This window comes from Bos javanicus, chromosome 12 (genome assembly GCF_032452875.1).
Source record: "Bos javanicus breed banteng chromosome 12, ARS-OSU_banteng_1.0, whole genome shotgun sequence".
NCBI lineage: Eukaryota > Metazoa > Chordata > Mammalia > Artiodactyla > Bovidae > Bos > Bos javanicus.
The window spans coordinates 15581006-15598906 of NC_083879.1; positions in this window are offsets into that span (position 1 = coordinate 15581006).

Here is a 17901-nt window from a genome sequence, read left to right on the forward strand (position 1 = left end):
TCTGTGTGCTTTTTTCACCACTCGCCCCAGTGTTACCTGCGGACTCCCAACACCCAGCCACATACTAACAAGGTGGGCTCTTCACATTCGAGTCCTGAGTTAGATGCGCTGAGCTATGGGCATGTGCTGCTATCATGGCACAGCCAGCTGACACCTTGTATGTGAACTGGCTCCTTTGGTGACACTGTTAGCTGTTGGGCATCAGATAATGCTAAATCTCACCCCCCAAGAAGCATGCCCAGGAGATCTAACATTTGAATAATAAAAAATTCAGAAAGTGAGAACTGAGAAAGTGGAAGGAAAAACACTTTTTTTTTTCCAAGAAAATCCCTAAGAAATTAAAAACATATGCAAGTTAAAATGACTAAGTGTCAGTCATGTACAAAGACACTTACCGAGGAAATTCAGAACACCAAGAACAAAGAGAAGATCCTAAAAGCTGCAAGAGAGGAGAAGCAGCAGTTGGCATGCAAAGAAGTGACGATTAGAATGGCAACTTCTCGGTTGCAACACTGGAATCTAGAAGACAGTGGCTTTCTGGACAATGTCAAAAATCTGACAGATGATTCTTCCCAGTCTTAGCCAAATTATCAATCATCAAATGTGAGAGGAGAGTACCCTTTGAAATAAGGATATTTTATACAAGTAAAGTCTCAAAAAAAAAAAAATGTAACCTCCCAATAAGCCATAAGAGATCTGCTTCACCAAGACAGAATTTAGGTGTGTAGTGAAGGGAATCCAGGCTGAGGGCAGAAGTCTCCATGTGACCACAGGCAGCAGGTGTGGAAACTGGTCTGGACTGGAGCAGGAAGGAAACAGGCTCCACGAGAGAGCCCTCCCAGAAAGAAAAAAAAAAAAGTGGGCCTAGTAGGTCCTGGAACACTTTGAGTTTTGAGAGGAAGTTTGCATTTCTTGCAGAGAGCTTAAAGGATGTATTAGTGATGACCTCCTAGAAAGCAAAGCAGCAGGGAATATGAGAATTACTAACTCCAGCTGTGAAGAAGGCTGAGCGCCGAAGAATTGATGCTTTTGATCTGTGGTGTTGGAGAAGACTCTTGAGAGTCCCTTGGACTGCAAGGAGATCCAACCAGTCCATTCTGAAGGAGATCAGCCCTGGGATTTCTTTGGAAGGAATGATGCTAAAGCTGAAACTCTAGTACTTTGGCCACCTCATGCGAAGAGTTGACTCATTGGAAAAGACTCTGTTGCTGGGAGGGATTGGGGGCAGGAGGAGAAGGGGACGACAGAGGATGAGATGGCTGGATGGCATCACTGACTCGATGGACTTGAGTAGTTGGCTGTTCAGTGGTTAGGCCTCCGTGCTTCCACTGTAGGGGGCGAAGGTTCGATCCCCGTCGGGGAACTAGGATGCTTCATGCCAAAAGAAAGAAAAGCTACTGAGGGAACAGCTCATGAAGGACTTCCTAGGACACTGTAAACACGTTGGCTCTTCACTCTGGGAGATTTGTGAAGCCACAGGAGCATTTTAAGCAAAGAAGAGGATGATCCGAGTTGTTCTAGAAAGATCAGGTGTTAAGATTAAACTGTAGATTGGTCAATTTGGAAGCAGGGAAGTCAGTTAGCAGGCTCCTACGGTTATCCAGTCAAGAGCTTGGATCAAGCCGGTAACCATGCAGGTAATGAAAAGCAGACAAGTTCCAGATATATTTTGAAGGTAGAGTCCCTAGGATTTGCTAATAAACTGGATGTAGAATGTGAAAGAAAGAAAAGTCAAAGATGAAGCCAAGGTTTCAGGCTGAACCACTGGAAAGATGAAGTTGTTCATTTGTTGAGATAGGGAAGGCTGTGGCTACAGGAGGCTGTGGGGGTGATATTGCTGGGTAGGTGGTTGGATATATGGGTCTGAAATTCAAGGCAGAAGACATGGCTGGTGGTATAAATGTGGGAATTATAGTTCTAATGATCAGAACCATTTCTTTGTCTTCTCCTGAAAGTGAAAGTGTTAGTCACTCAGCCGTGTCCAGCTCTTTTCTGACCCCCATGGACTGTAACCAACCAGGCTCTTCTGTCCATGGGATTCTCCAGGCATGATTACTGAAGTGGGTTGCCATGCCCTTCTCCAGTGGATCTTCCCGATCAAACTTGGGTCTCCCACATTGCAGGCAGGTTCTTTATCATCTGAGCCACCAGGGAAGCGTTGTCTTCTCCTGAAACGGTAAACAGTTACCAAAATACGGCTGCAGAATAAACTAACCCCAAACTTAGTGGCCTAAAGCAACCACCATCTGCTTAGCTTAAGCTTCTGCAGATCAGCAGTTTCAGCCGAGCTTAGCTGGGCGGTTCTGGTCTTGTTTCATTTTGGCCAGGCTTTCTCGTGCATCTGCGTCAGCTGGCTGGTCAGCTGGCAGTTCTGGGATGATCTCGGCTGTAAGGACTCACCGCTCCTCTGCCTGGTCTCTCATCCTCCAGCAGCCAGCCCTGGATGGTTCTGGTAGAGGCAGAGCTCCCAGAGAATAGAAGTGCTTAAGGCCTCTGCAAGCCTAAACTTAGTCCTGCCACACTGACGCTTCTGCCAACCTCCTGGTCAAAGCAAATCACAAGGCTGGAGGTGGAGAGGTAGGCAATAGACTTCATCTCTTGATGGAAGGAGCTACCAAGTCACAGAGGCAGGGGTCCAGAAGGACCAGCGGGGCCACCATTCATTCGATTTACCACATGTCTCAACTCTAACATGTTTTAATACTGGGGTGGGTTGCCATTTCCTACTCCAGGAGATCTTCCCCCACCCAGGGATCGAACCCATGTCTCTTGCATCGCCTGCATTGGCAGGCAGATTCTTTACCATTGGTGCCACCTGGGAAGTTGTTTTCAACTCAACCAGGTATATATGTATATATATATATTGGTCTCACTGTGCTGCATGCAGAATCCTGGTACCCTGACCAAGACTCGAACCTGTGCCCCCTGCAGTGGAAGCGTGGAGTCCTAACCACTGGACCCCCAGGGAAGTCTCCAACCCAGCCATATTGAAGTTTGGAGTTGTCTTTTCTCTCTAAGAAGGACTTAAAAAGATCTGCCTGTGACAGACAGGAAATAAGTGAAGTTGGTCCAGTTTTTGGCTCCAGCTAGAATCTCAGTGGGAGGGAGGCAGGGTCCAAGAATATCAGGACACAGTGAAGCGGGAACATCTATTTTGAGGACCTAAGCACGAAGAGGAGGGAAACGACACTCTGCAACCACATCACGAGGCCTGCAGGAGCCATCAACTGCAGGCTGGGATTTCCTTGGTAGTCCAGTGGTTCAGAATCCGCCTGGCAATGCGAGGGACATGGGTTCAGTCCCTCATCAGGCAACTAAGATCCCACATGCCGAGGAGCAACTAAGCCCATGAGCCACAACTAGAGAGTCTGTGCGCTGCCACGAAAGATCCCACGTGCTGCAACTAGAACCCGACGCAGCCAAATAAATACTAAAAAAAAAAAAAGCACAGGCTGAAAGACCCCACATATTGTCCATACTTTCACACAGCCCCTTGCCTCTAGGAAGGGATGTGTGAAAAACATTCCAAAATGATATCCAGTTTTGCCACTTTAATCACCCCATAAAAACTTATTAGCAGGTCATGTCAGTGCCTGATAACCTGGTGGAAATTCCTTGTTTTTCCTGTCATAAACTCTTCTTTCTGCAGCAGTCTAAGCCTGGATCTTCTTTGATCTCAGATTCTCAGAAGGGAGAGGATGATAGTATTGGTTGCTTGGCTATCTTTAGCATCAGCCAACTAGGTGTTCCTTCTCCGTGTAGACAAAAGCACAATCAGTCGATCTAAGAAAGAATTGGAAAGTTTTATTCAAGCCAAATTTGAGGATTATAATCCAGGAAGAGATTCTCAGAAAGCTCCAAGAACCGTCCTGCTCATTAGAAGTCAAGATGCAGTTCACATAAGGTTTTTGAGACCGAGGACCGTGCATCAAAGCGATGCATGATTGACAGTTTACACGATCCGGATCTAATCGCCATCGAGGTGGGTCATGTGACTCCTTGGAAGATCAGGAAGGAATGTTATCTTTTAAGGCATTGTCTTAAAAGATAAAAGATGCTAGGAGAACACTGTTCGTTGCAGTTGAGCAGGTATTTCTGTGGATGGTAGAGGTTTGGTCCAGGCACAAGGCAGATACACGGTGCACAGCAGGGGGAAGAGAGGGGCCAAAGGGCAGAGAAGATCTTTTCTGTTTCAATTTTTCTCGTCTTGCCATAGACTATGCATTTTATTTCACATCCTAATATCCTGTCAAAGAAAAAATTAGTCAGTCTAAAAAAAAAATGGAAATTCATTTCACTAAAGCCAAACCGAGGATTAGGACAAGGAAACAACCTCTTAGAAAGTTCTGAGGACTGTTCTGCCTGTTAGAGGTCAAGTTATACAAATTTTTGAGACAGAGGGCTGTACGCGTTATAGACCATTTACACAATCCAGATTGCACTACAGAGCGAGTACTGGGTCAGGGGTCCTCGTGGCCTCTTACAAGACTAAGAAAGAAGGTTATCCCCTAAGAAGTTGTGACTTTTGTTGAGATTAAGGAAGGTTATCCTCCGAGGAGGTCTGGTTAACGTAAATGCACACACGCATAAAAGGAGAGGGAGGAGGTCCGAACAGGCAGAGAACAGTTTTATGCTTAAATTCTTCTCACCTTGCCATGAAATACGAATCTTACTCCATCAGTTCTTGGACACATTTTCCACCCTCCCCTCCACGGCCAGGCATCTGCGGGAAGGGCTGTGACCTGGCATTTCCAGCCCCAGGTACAACAGCACAGCTTTTCAGGCACGTTTCCAGCATTTCCTCCAGAAACAGACCAAAAGCGAAGGCATCACCCTACAAGACTAAAACCAGCTTTGCATTTTTAATGTTCTGTTTTGGAAATAAGAAGAACACGAACACACAGAGGGAAGATTCATACAGTACAGGAAGATGCTAGGCTCACCAACCCCTTCCCTTTGGTGGTACCATGTAGCTTGTGAGATCTTAGATCCCCCACCAGGGATCAAACCCGCACCCAAGGCAGTGAAAGTACCGAGTCCTGACCACTGGAATCCCCAGCTCACCCATTTTAGATTTTTTTTTTTTTTTTTGCCTCACCACGCAGCAGGTGGAACTTCCCTGACCAGGGATCGAACATTTACCCCTTGCAGTGAAAGCTCAGAGTCGTAACCACTGGACCTAAGCACCAGACTTCCAGGAAGTCCCAGCTCACCCATTTTAAAGTGACATCTAACAACTTGTTAACGCTGAACAAGAATCTTAGAGTGGCTCAGACAAGTTTGAATAAAGACTCAGTGGCCTAAGGGCTCAGGAAGAATAGATGTATAGAAGATGGGAAGACCTAACCAGTCCATTCTAAAGGAGATCAGTCCTGGGTGTTCTTTGGAAGGACTGATGCTGAGGCTGAAGCTCCAATACTTTGGCCACCTCACGCGAAGAGTTGACTCATTGGAAAAGACTCTGATGCTGGGAGGGACTGGGGGCAGGAGGAGAAGGGAACGACAGAGGATGAGATGGCAGGATGGCATCACCGACTCGATGGACGTGAGTCTGAGTGAACTCCGGGAGTTGGTGATGGACAGGGAGGCCTGGCGTGCTGCGATTCATGGGGTCGCAAAGAGTCGGACACGACTGAGTGACTGAACTGAACTGAATCATCTCATCTTGGACTGCTGCTCTGTGGCTTTGGGGGTCTGGGCCAGTACTGGAGTCAGGACTCAGGGCTCCCCGTCCAGGGTTTAGTCCACAGGCCTGTGTTGTCAGCTGTCTCTCAAACTGCTGAATGCATGATGGCAAGGAGATTTTGAGTGAAAATAAATTTTGAGGACAGTAGTAGGTAATGCCCATGAGCTAAAACATATTTTTGAAACATTTTATCAAGGCTGTGTAAAAGAGAATGTGGGGACTTCCCTGGCGGTCCAGTGGTTAAGACTTCACCTTCCAGTTCAGGGGTTGCAGGTTCAATCCCTGGCCCAGGAGCTAGGATCCCAGGTGCCTTGTGACCAAAAAAAAAAAAAAAAACACACAAAACATAAAACAGAAGCAATATTGTAACAAACTCAATAAAGACTAAAAATTAAAAAAAAATTTTTTAAGAGAATGTGAACAGGCATCCCATATTTTGCACCTGATTCACAGTAGAGACCGGTGTATAAGAATTTCCTGGGACCTCCCAAGTGGTCGAGTGGTTAGGACTCCTTGCTTTAACTGCGAAGGGCACACATTCAATCCCTGGTTGGGCCATTTGGCATGATGGAAAAAAAAAAAATTTTCTCATGGTAAAGAGATTCCTATGATATCCTCCATTTATTGAACCATTTACTAAACCAGAGTATTAGTCTGCATTTTCTAGAGGAAGATACTAAGGCCTGGAGAAGTTAAGATGTTGCAGTTGTCACAGTTAGTACAGGTTGGGGTTTCAGTTAGAACCCAGATTTCAAGACATCAGCTCTGTGCTGTGCTAATCCTACATGCTTTCTTCCAGAATTTGAAATAATTACTTTTTTCTTAGGTTTGCCAAATGAATGCAAAACGGTATCATCTTCCATGTACTTTAGCAGGCCTAAAATGGAATTTCAGAAAAAGAAGAAGGAAGGAAACCACAGACGGCACAAATCAGATGCTGAAACATCTGGTGTGCAAAGTGAGAGAACAGTGTCACAGTGTATTAATAAGTTTCCTGCGTGTGCAGCAGCACCCGCGTCTGTGGGGGGCACAGCTGAAAGACAGGAGTTTCAGCTAGTAGAAAGTCCAGCCCAACATAACTTATGTGTGTACTACTGTAAACTGCCCCCTCCCCCCAAAAATGTAAGTTTAAGTGCATTAAAATGTTGACATAGCCTGTGGAAAATGAGGCCAAGCCGCCTGCAGAAATGCAAGGCTCAGGGCACGTTGGCCAAGAGGACTGTAGGTTGAGGGCCCTGAGCACTGAAGCGGGGAGCATTGGTGACTTCTCTCTTATTTATTTATTATTTATCATTTTTGGTTGCGCTGGGTTTTCGTTGCCGTGGGAGGGCTTTCTCTAGTTGCAGCAAGCAGGAGCTACTCTTCATTGCAGTGTTTGGCTTCTCCTTGCGGTGGCTGCTCTTGTTGCAGAGCACGGGGCTCTAGGCTAGCAGACTTCAGTAGCTGTGGCTACAGGCTTAGTTGCTCTGTGGCATGTGGAATCCTCCCGGACCAGGGATCGAACCCATGTCCCCTGAATTGGCAGGCGGATTCTTATCCACTGGACCACCAGGGAAGTCCTCTTTTTTTTTAATATTAATGTTTTTCCTTGGCTCTCCAGGTGTTGGTTGTGACATGCAGAGTCTTTAGTTGTGACATGTGAACTGTTAGTTGCGGCACGTGGGATCTAGTTCCAGGGATCCAACCCAGGCCCCCTGCATTGGGAGGGAGGCGTCTTAGCCACTGGACCACCAGGGAAGTCCCCATTCACTGACTTTTGAGACTTCTTTCTACTCTGGTGCTTTATGTTTTGTTCCAGCAAGAGAGGGGAACTGTGAACTAGCTATGCTGATTGTCTGCTGTTTGGTTATCTAGTGAAGTCATTCCCTGCCCATAGTTCCTGCTATAAGACTGGTTCTTCAGCCCCAAGCTGGTGACAGAGTCTCCAAAAGGACTTTTTAAATGTAGACATTCTGATTAAGTAGGTGTGGCATGGGGCTCAGCTTGTAAAACATTGAATTCATTTAATGAATAACACATTCACACGAATCAAGGTTACAAAAAGTCCACAGTGAGGAGTCTCCTTCCTGGAGTATTTCCGGTTTCCTTCCAGAGATTTCCTATCTTTGTGTATCCTTTGTGTGCTAAGTCGCTTCACTTGTGTCTGACTCTTTGCGACCCTGTGGATTGTAGCCCACCAAGTTCCTCTATCCATGGGATTCTCCAGGCAAGAACACTGGAGTGGGTTGCCATGCCCTTCTCCAGGGGATCTTCCTGACCCAGGGGTCGAACCCATGTCTCTTAATAGTCTCCTGCATTGGCAGGCAGGTACTTTACCACTAGCACCGCCTGAGAAGCCCTTTGTATCCTTTAGAGACATTCTACGCCCATACTAGCAAATAAGCTTTTTTTTTTTTTTTCCTGAACACACTGTTCTGTACTTTGCTTTTTCACACAAAAATATTTTTTGAAGATTATTTCATAGCAGTACATGAAGACTTCTTCATTCTTATGATTGCATATCATTTCAATAAACAAATATTTCAACCTGCACAACACCTGCTGTGGGTGTGCATTCCCAAAATTCACCTGTGGAAATTCTAACCTCCAATGTGATGCTATTAGGAATAGGGCCATTGAGAAGTGATTAGGTCATAAGGGTGGACCCCTCATGAATGGGATTAGTGTCCTTACGAGAGACCCCAGAAAGCTCCCTCACCATCTTCCACCACGTGAGGACACAGTGAGAAGATGGCCATCTCCAAACCAGGCAGTGGGCCCTCAGCAGAACCCGATTATGCTCCAGCCTCCAGAACCGTCAGGAACAACTGTGCCATTCAAGCCCCCCGGTTTATGGTGCTTTGTCATAGGAGCCCACGTGGACTGAGACAATGCCATAATTTATTCAAACAGCCCTCCATCACAATCACAAATGATACCTCAAAGAACAGCTTTCTATATACACTAGTTCATTTGCAGTGATTATATAAGTAGAATAAACTGCTAGAAAGGAAGGTCGTGGTCAGTGGTTACGTGCATCTGTGATGTGATGTGTTAGTTTCGGGGCTGCTTATTTCTGTTGTGTGCAGCCTCCACAACAGAGGAATAGCACAGTGTTCTATCTGCAATCTGATGGGTCAGAAAGAATTACTGTTGCTGTTTTTAGTCTCTAGGTTGTGTCCAACTCTTTTGTGCCCCCATGGACTGTAGCCCACCAGGCTCCTCTGTCCATGGGATTCTTCAGACAAGAATACTGGAGTGGGTTGCCATTTCCTTCTCCAGGGGATCTTCCTCACCCAGGAATCAAACCTGCATCTCTGCATTGGCAAGTGGGCTCTTTACTGAGCCACCAAGGAAGCCCATCAGAAATAATATCAGAGTGCAGTTTTTACTTGTATTGCTTGTATTCTGAGTGAGGAGGAGTCTCTTTTCTGTGAACTCTCTGATTATACTCCTTGCCCATTTTCCTATAGAGTTGCTGTTCTTTTTCTATGAGTTTGCATGTTGGAAACAATTCTTCAAGACTTTCATACTCCAGTTTGGTCTGGGTCTTCTGAGAAAAAGGCATATTTGGGTGTTTTTTTTTTAATTGAAGTTTAGTTGATGTACAGTGTTATCTTAGTTTCAGGTGTACAGCAAAGTGGTTCATATATATTTTGTTCTTTTTCATATTTTTCCATATGGTTTATTACAAAACACTGAATATAGTTGCTGTGCTATATAGTAGGACTTTGTAGTTTATCTATTTTATGTTTGGTACATTGTATCTGCTAATCCCAAACTCCCAATTTATCCCTCCTCCTCCCCTTTCCCCTTTGGTAACCGTAAGTTTGTTTACTATGTTTGTGAGCCTGTTTCTGTTTTGTATATAAATTCATTTGCATTATTTTTTAGATTCCTCATGTAAGTGATATCATACAATGTCTGTCTCTGTCTGACTCACTTCACTTAGTATGATAAACCCTAGGTCCATCCATGTTGCTGCAAATGGCCTTATTTCATTCTTTTTACGACTGAGTAGTATTCCACTGTGGAGAAGGAAATGGCAACCCACTCCAGTGCTCTTGCCTGGAGCATCCCAGGGACAGGGAGCCTGGTGGCTGCCGTCTATGGGGTCGCAGAGTCGGACACGACTGACGTGACTTAGCATAGCACAGCATTCCACTGTGTGTGTGTGTGTGTGTCCCTGTGTGTACATACATGGATAGGTTGATAGATAGACCACATCTTCTTTATCCATTTATCTGTCAGTGGACTTTTACTTTGCTTCCATATCGTGGCTATTGTAAATAGTGCTGCTATGAACATTGGAGTGCATGTAACTTTTTGAATTCAAGTTTTCTCCAATATATGCCCAGGAGTGGGATTCCTGGGTCATATAGTAACTCTGTTGTTAGAGTTCTAAGGAACCGCCATATGTGCTGTGTTGTGCTTAGTCGCTCAGTCACGTCCGACTCTTTGTGACCCTGTGGACTATAACCCTCCAGGCTCCTCTGTCCTTGGGGATTCTCCAGGCTAGAATACTGGAGTGGGTTGCCATGCCCTCCTCCAGGGGATCTTCTCAACCCAGGGATCAAACCGAGGTCTCCCACATTGCAGGCAGTTTCTTTACCATCTGAGCCACCAGGGAAGGCCCAGGAAACTGCCATACTGTTCTCTGTATTAGCTGCACCAATTTACATTCCCCACCAGAAGTGTAGGAGGGTTCCTTTTTCTCAACATTCTCTCCAGCATTTATTATTTGTAGACTTTTTAATGATGGCCATTCTGACCAGTTTGAGGTGATACCTCATTATAGTTTTTGTTTGCATTTCTCTAATAATTAGTGATATTGAGCACCTTTTCATGTGCCTATTGGACCATCTGTATGTCTTCTTTGGAGAAATGTCTATTTAGGTCTTCTGCCCATTTTTTAATTTATTTATTTTAATTATTAAGCTATCTGAGCTTTTTGTGTATTTTGGAAATTAATTCCTTATCTGTCACATTGTTTGCAAATATTTTCTCCCAGTCCATAGGTTGTTGTGTTTTCATTTTGTTTATGGTTTCCTTTGCTGTGCAAAAGCTTTTAATTTTGATTAAGCCTCATTTGTCTATTTTTGCTTTTATTTTTATTGCCTTGGGAGACTGACCTAAGGAAACATCAGTATAATTTATGTCAGAGAATGGTGTACCTATATTTTATTCTAGGAGTTTCATGGTGTCATGTCTTATATTTAAGTCTTTAAGCCATTTTGAGTTTATTTTTGTGTATCATGTGAGAGAGTGTTCTAACTTCACTGATTTACATGAGGCTGTCCAGCTTTCTGAGCACGACTTGCTGATGAGACTGTCTTTTCTCCATTGTATATTCTTGCCTCCTTTGTTGGAGATTAACTGACCATGGGTGTGTGGGCTTATTGTTTTTGTTTCTAATTCTGTTCCATTGAGCCATATGTCTGTTTTTGTACCAGTTCAATGCTGTTTTGATTACTGTAGCTTTGTAATATTGTCTAGGAGGGTTATGCCTCCAGCTGTGTTCCTTTTGCTCATGATTACTTTGGCAATTCTGGGCCTTTTATGGTTCTCTATAAATTTTAGGATTATACATTCTAGTTCTGTGAAAAATGTCATGTAATTTGATAGAGATCACATTAAATCTGTAGATTACTTTGGGTAGGATGACCATTTTAACACAATTAATTCTTCCAGTCTCCAAGAGCATGAGATAGCTTTCCACTTCTCTGAATCATCTTCAAATTTGCAAGGAATATGTTTAAATAATAGACATCCTTGGAATGTAGAGACAGGGTATCCCTCTGAAGAGATTTGGAGATGTAGCTCCTCAGAGATACCTTAAACTAGAGATATCTTCCCATTTCCTGCAGAGACTTGCCTGCATTCCAGGTATGTAAGTAATGTGCTTATCCAAAGGGAAGGATGGGCAGATATGTTAGTAGCCTTGTAAGCTCCTAATGCTGTAGTGCACCCCACTGCAAGCGCTGGGACCGTCTGGCCCTCACCATGTCACTCTGTTGGGGGTGGGGGATGGGACCCAATGCAAGATGCTGCTCTGGCCACTGTTTTTGCTGTGAGTGGTAGACCATTATCTCTAACCTAGAGGTCTTGTGTCTTTTTAAGTATTTTACTTATTTATCTGGCTATGCTGAATCTTAGTTGCAGCATGCAAACTCTTAGTTGCAGCATGTGGAATCTACTTCCCGACCAGGGAGCAAACCCGGGCCCTTGCATTGTGAGTGCAGAGTCTTAGCCGCTGGACCCCCAGGGAAGTCTTTTCATAAAATGTACATGGAACTGTGGTAGGCTAACTTGTTAGCTTGAAAACAGGGAAAGTTTAAGATCCTCTTCAGTTTCCGACTTAATGTATAGAAACCCCTCTGTCTATTATGTGGCATGCAGAGTTCCATCTGTATTTGGAAAAATCACACCAGGATATTCTGAAGCACCACCAGGGATGAGACAAGGGCGCTGCATTTTTCCGGATTCAGCAAAATGCGCATCTCCCACCGTGGGATCACTGGGACACAACCTGGGGATCCAGGATGGATAAGAAAAAGCCCGTCATGCAGCAGCCAATACAAAGAGCATAACCGTTAATTCCAGACACTAGGGGAAGCTAAGCATTCACACACGTGAGGTGCTCTGAAAAAGAAATATTTCACCATTAAGACAGAAGAGAAGCATTTTGCATTCTTTGCAATTAGGTACCTTCACCTTTGACTCCGTAAGGCACTGCTGGGACCAGCGGCTTGTGACGCAAGCACTTCAGCAAGAAGATACTGCTGTCCTACAGACCACACATTCTGGTCTGGTTATCCACTTTCCCAAACTTAGAGACTGCGTTTGAAAACAGGAGCCACACAGAGAAATTGAAAGCTCACTATTTACCCCATCAGCAAATCTGTACAGAATGCCATCGGCAAAGAAGGGAGACTGACAAAACCCCCTCCTTGATTTCAGGAATAACAGTGAAGCAAAGACAAGGAATTCAGTGACTTCAGTAAAGTGGAGGACAGTTACCTCACTGGAGCACGGAGGGTGGATGGAATGGTTGGAGGAATCAGTAAACTCTTCCAAGAGAAAATGCAGTGAAATCTTCAAGAAAAGAACAAGACTTCCGTGCAGCAGGTCAGAATCACTCTGCCTGCGCTCCCCCTCGCAGCAGAGAGCGGATGGTAAAAAGAGGCAGGGAAGCTTGAACAGGTAAGCAAGTGGCCCAGCTGTGAAGGGTTTTGTACAGAATTTCATTATAAGTTTATATTGAAGGAAATGGTGGGTGGCTTCCTTAAAAAAACAGCTTTCCATTGGCATCTTCCCAAGCTCTACACCTAGATGCAAAGTGCATGCGTGCATGCTGAGTCGCTTCCATCAGGTCCCACTCTGCAACTCTATGGATTGTAGCCCGCCAAGCTCCTCTGTCTATGGGATTCTCCAGGCAAGAATACTGGAGTGGGTTGCCATGCCCTTCTCCAGGGGATCTCCCCAAACAGGGATCAAACCTGCATCTCTTACGTTTCCTGAATTGGCAGGTGGGTTCTTTATCACTACAGCCACCTGAGAAGCCCCAGAAACAAAGTAGAAAGAGTAAATGCAGTCCCCAGCTAGCAGGGTGTTTTTTTGTTTTTGTTTTACTGTAGATAACACTTTATTGAATAGTTGAAATTTGTTAAGAAGGTAGATCTTAAGTGTCCTCACCACAAAAAAATATGGTGACTCACCTGGCAATTTGGACACACCCGCTTGGTGATAACCCTGTGGGAATTCTCTATCAGTCATTCCATCAAATGGGTCATTCTCACAGCCTTAGCTTTGACTGAGGAAAAAAAGCAAAAGTCGGTCTGGAATGGGAAAACTGCTCAACCCCTAAAACCCCCCTGTTCTTTGTAGGCGTCCACAGCTTTTCTCCCATCTTGGAGAAGAGCCAAATGTCAGGCTCCATCTGGTCAAAGCTCACACTTGCACTTTTAGTTTACACGAGTGAATCTGAGTATATACTGGCCAGCTGCCTACTGTCTGCACAAGAGAACAAACTTCACTGGGACCAATAAGCCCCCTCCATTTCTGGCCATTTTACCCGGCTCCACCTGCCTGGTTACCAGCTTCCAACAGAGCACACTCACCTCTCCCATCCCCCAAGTCGTGAATGCAGGCAGATGGGGAGGGGGCGGAGGAATGGCTTCAGGCACAGGCACCCTGAGGGGATAGGAGGGAACATCCGGCAAACTCACCACAGGATTTTTTTTGCCTTTTATTTTATATTGGAGCATGTGCGTGCGTGCTCAGTTGCTAAGTCGTGTCTGACTCTTGCGACCCTATGGGCTGTAGCCCTCTGTCCATGGGGATTCTCCAGGCAAGAATACTGGAGTGAGTTGCCATGCCCTCCTCCAGGGGATCTTCCCTACCCAGGGATCGAACTCGAATCTCCTGCAGGTGGACTCTTCACCACTGAACCACCTGGGAAGAGCCAGTTAACAATGTGACAGTTTCAGGTGCGCAGCAGAGCAACACAGCCATACATACACATGGATCCATTCTCCCCAGACTCCCCGCCCATCCAGGCTGCCATGTAACATTGAGCAGAGTTCCCTGTGCTCTACAGTAGGTCCTTGTTGATTATCCATTTTAAATTTATCAGAGTGTACACGTCAATCTCAAACTCACTAAGAAATAGCTAGGGCATTTGGCACGTCCCACAGGATACTGAGAGAGGAAGCTTAGCAATAGCTGGAAGGGGTTTTGCACAACTCTCCGCTCCATAAACCATAGGGCTAAATAACTCCCCCAGAAACACAAGCCTCCAGGATGCTCTTGGGATGCTAAAATCTCCGCTGCTCCCACATTCACACTCAACCCTCCTCCTCCCTTGTCTGTGGAGCAGGGAACAGGTGGCACATTACTTAACCAACTTTCAAAAGCTTAGTCACTTTGGCTTTTAATAGATGCCAGCAGTTGGTACTTGCCATCCTGCTATTACAGCAACAACCAAGGGTACTGCCACCCAGCCCGTGTTCCACCTGACAAAATCCATCCATGTGGCATCAATACAATGGAGGCTTTGGCAGGATGGGGTGCCTGCGAGGTGATGGAGAAAGATATTGTAACGCACCACACCAAGAGTTGTTGACTGGGCTTCCAATTTTGTGCTTGCCATCTGCTGATACACACCATTCCTTCTGTGTGGGGCAGGCACGAGGTGTATTTTCCTTTTAACTTCATCTGCAATAACTGTCACCCTTTCACCTGCCAGTTTTCCCCCCTAGGTTGAATATTAGTTTAGATATCTGACTCAAACTATAAATTGGCAGTTCTTGAGGGAGACTTCCAAATTACTCAAGAAGGAAATTACACATTTAGCTCTGTTTTGAATAGATGTCCACAAAATACCAACTTTCTCTGTGATTTGCCAAATTTCTACCAGCTGCTCAGGGAATGGTAGATTATGCACTTGGTGGAGTAATTTGATAACCCTGTCCTGTTGTCAAGACCATGGGCAAGCTGTGTTTGATAATAAGCTAGGGTTCTCCCGCTATCTTTAAACATGAGGAAAATCACCAAGTACACAACTGGATTTCTGGTGTCAAACTAAATGACAGAAACTCAGGACTAAGTAACATCTACTTGCTCTATGAGACTATTTAAAATACTGTAAACTTAAAAAAAATTTTTGTTTTAAATTCATTTCTATTAGAAAGTGAAAGTTGCTCAGTCGTGTCAGACTCTTTGTGACCCCATGGATATACAGTCCATGGAATTCTCTAGGCTAGAATACTGGAGTGGGTAGCCTTTCCCTTCTCCAGGGGATCTTCCCAACTCAGGGGTCGAACCCAGGCCTCCCGCATTGCAGGCAGATTCTTTACCAACTGAGCCACAAGGGAAACCCAAGAATACTGGAGTGGGTAACCTATCCCTTCTCCATTGGATCTTCCCGACCCAGGAATCGGACCAGGGTCTCCTGCATCACAGGTGGATTTTTTACCAACTGAGCTACCAGGGAAGCTGCCGATTTCTATTAGAGTATAGTTGATTTACAGTGTTGTTTCTGCTATACAGCAAAGTGAGTCAGTTATACATATGGCTTCCCTTGTAGCTCAGTTGGTAAAGAATCTGCCTACAGTGAAGGAGACCTAGGTTCGATACCCGGGTCGGGAAAATCCCCTGGGGAAGGACGTGGCAACCCACTCCAGTATTCTTGCCTGGATAATCCCATGGAGAGGAGCCTGGCAGGCTAGTCCATGGGGTCGCAAAGAGTCAGACACGACTTGGTGACTAAACCACCACCACTCTTTTTTTAGATTCTGTCCCAACATGGATAATTAGAATATTGAGTAGACTTCTCTGTGCTATACAGTAGGTTCTTAGTAGCTATTTTATGTCAATCCCAATCTCCCGATTTATTCTTCCTGGCCTTTCCCCCTGGTAACTGTAAGTTTGTTTTTTGCACCTGTGATTGTTTTGAAAATAAGTTCATTTACACCATGTTTAAAGATTCCACATATAAGCAACGTCATGGTATTTGTCTATTAGTTCATTCAGTGTGATCATCTCTAGGTCCGTTCCTGTTGCTGCAAATGGCATTTCATTCTTTTTATGACTAATACTCCATCGTGTATGTATAGATACACACACATATACATATGACATCTTTGTCCATTCACCCATGGATGGACATTTAGGTTCCTTCCATGTCTTTGCTATTGTAAATAGTGCTGCACTGGGGTGAACGTATCTTTCCAAATTCGTTTTCTCTAGATATATGCCCAGGAGTGATATTGCTGGATCATAAAGTGAAAGTGAAGTCGCTCAGTCGTGTCCGACTCTCTGCGACCCCATAGACGGTAGCCTACCAGGCTCCGCGGTCCATGGGATTTTCCAGGCAAGAATACTGGAGTGGCCTGCCATTTCCTTCTCCACGGGATCTTCCCAACCCAGGGATCAAACCCGGGTCTCCTGCATTGCAGACAGACGCTTTACTGCCTGAGCCACTAGGGAAGCACTGGATCATAAGGTAGCTCTAATTTTAGTTTTTTAAGAAATAGTGCAAATTTTTTTTTAATTGTCTTGGCCACACTGCATAGCAATGTGGGATTTTAGTTTCCCAACCAGGGATCAAACCCTTGCTTCCTGCATTGGAAGTAGTCTTAACCACTGAACCACCAGGTAAGTTATAGTACCGTAATCTCTTGACAGGTGATTGTGGCTTTAGCCCTCTCCCAGTGAGCTACTCCTTTGGATATTTGCTTCTTTCTATAACCTTTAACACTGCACTACTCTAAAGGAAAAGTCCTGGAGTAAAGGAGTTCAACATACACAAGTGAGTTGCCTGGTATGAGTTCTCATTTCTCCTAAATGGTGAGTCATATATGCAAACGCACAGCTTACGGTGCTCCCCCTCCCTGCTCTACCTCAAAGCTCAGAAAAGAGCACCACGCATATATAAAGGAAAGCAGATGTCAGGTGTGCCCTGGAGCAGGAGTAGGGAGGTCATTGAAGGAAAAACCTCTGAGCAAGCAGTTACTTTGGAAAGAATCCCAACCCCTCCCCCAGGCCCATAGTTGGCATTTTTCTCACTTAGTTGTATGGACTCCTGCTAAAACCACATCCACTTGAGGCTTTCAGTGCATTTTTAGCAGCACAAATCCACAATGTGCTGTGCTTAGTCACTCAGTTGTGTCTGACTTTTTGTGACTCCATGGACTGTAGCGCTCCAGGCTCCTCTGTCCGTGGGGATTCTTCAGGTAAGAATACTGGAGTGGGTTGCCATTTCCTACTCCAGGGGATCTTTCCGATCCAGGGATTGAACCCAGGTCTCCTGCATTGCAGGCCGACTCTTTACCATCTGAGACACCAGGGAAGCCCTCAATGTACAAGCTCTCAAAAAATAAACTGGAACTTGCTGGTAGTTGAAAACATGCCCCCACAGTATCGGAAATCTGCTTTGGACAGCCAACAAGCATGCAGTCCACCAAACCACCACTGAACCAAAGGATGGACCTGAAGGACTTCAATCATTTTAAACTATCTGCAAAATCTATCAAGATGGCTGTCACAGCAGCTGCTTTAATTCAGTGAAAGGTGCATAGCATCTTTTTCTTGTGTATGCTAAAGTCCTTTAGTCAAGGACTTTTCCTTTGGAATAATACAATGTTAAAGGTTATAAAAAGAACCAAATATCCCAAGTAGCGCACATTTTTATACAGTATCAAAAGAAAACTTTTTCAATGCAGTGATTTTTAAGT